We start from the raw sequence: 1,576 nt of genomic DNA, 5'->3' as shown, positions 1-1,576 counted from the left end.
TCTTTGAATCAAGGGCCATCGCTTTGTTCTACATTTTTATAGTACCGCACACACATTTGGGCTCCTGGTCCATGATTTGGGTTCCTTGGTGCAACTCTAATATGAATAAACAATTAGAGCAGCACATGATTTAATCTACTGCAAAGTTCTGCAAGTGGCAAAAAATGCTGAGAGCCTGAGCTGTGGCAACATCACAAGGGAGGCAGTACTGCATGGTGTTAATACCTGCATGGAGTATCTCCAAGAAAGCATCCATACTGCAAGCCATGTTGTGTTGCATGTGAGATACTCTCCCCTCTCAGGGCCTGGTCCAATGCTCATTTTATGTCAGTGGGAATCCATTTATCCTTTGACTTTATTTAACAATAGATTATTTCCTTAAACATTACTGTGTATTGTATTATTTTAGGGATGGACTTATATGTACATTATTTTAATGGGGAATTCCATTAGCAATATATAACAGATGGAAAAAATAAGAAATTGATATATATGAATAAAATAATGAAATACAGAGAATTTTAAAGGGAAGAAAAAGTTACTAAGGAAAGATCTTTGGCCAGTAGGATTAATGATAATATAAATACATTATTTAAATCAAATGAAATCTAGCAATGATACAGCTCTGATACTAGAAAAGGAGCAGTCATATTGTCAGTCATGAAGCAGAAAATATTCCATTAGATCTGTTTTGTAATTGGAAAGAAGCAAGGTGATGCATTGATGTCTTCCAGTGATAATGAAATATTTCTCTTCCATCAACAGCCAAAGACAATGTTAAATAGTACATTTTTAAATAAGCAGGGCTAGATAATGTTTGTAAGAGTATTAACAAGAATTGGCATAGTAGCTTTCTGAACCAAAACCACTAATTATTAGTACAGCATTGAATACTGGAAAAGTCCCAGAGAACTGGAAAAACCCAGTGTTGTGCCAATAATTTAGAAGGGTACATAGGAAGATGGATACTACAGGACTAGAGACCAACTGCAGGCCTGTGAAAGAGTGCAAGGGTGGTGACTAAGCACCCTGGCTAAAGTTGACAAACAGGATAAAGAGAAAGTCCCAGATATGGGATGCTAATTGGGTGTTATGGAAGCACTCCACACTGTTCTGGAGCACAGGTTGCCTCAGCTAGCTAGCAGACAGCCCCAGCATCAAGGCAACTTGTGCCCCAGCCATCCGGGAAGCGGCATGTGGAGACAGGGGGACCAGGTAGCCTAGATGGCTGGGCTGCCTCCTCCTTCTTTTGAGGCACCCTGCTCCCCAGGCAGCTGGGGAGCAAGTGGCTGGGGTGCAGGGGGCCTCAGCACAGGGGTCTGCAGCACACAGAGATGGGGGAGCAGGCAGCCCAGGGTCTCTGTGTCTCCATGTTTATCCTAGAAAATGCAACTTCGGCATGTTTTGAGATTCTTTTTCAGGGTTTTGCGGGGGGGTTGCTACCAGGAAATCCAGGTAGCAAAATTTGCCTTGGCATTGCAAATTAGCAATGCTGTGCACAGTTTAATGTGCAACACATCTGGCTTGTGGCACTGCAAAGAAGTTTGTGCAAACTGCACGTGCCTACATGTATGGA

Source organism: Alligator mississippiensis, chromosome 1 (assembly GCF_030867095.1).
Source record: "Alligator mississippiensis isolate rAllMis1 chromosome 1, rAllMis1, whole genome shotgun sequence".
Lineage (NCBI taxonomy): Eukaryota > Metazoa > Chordata > Crocodylia > Alligatoridae > Alligator > Alligator mississippiensis.
Note: the sequence above shows the minus strand (reverse complement) of the source record.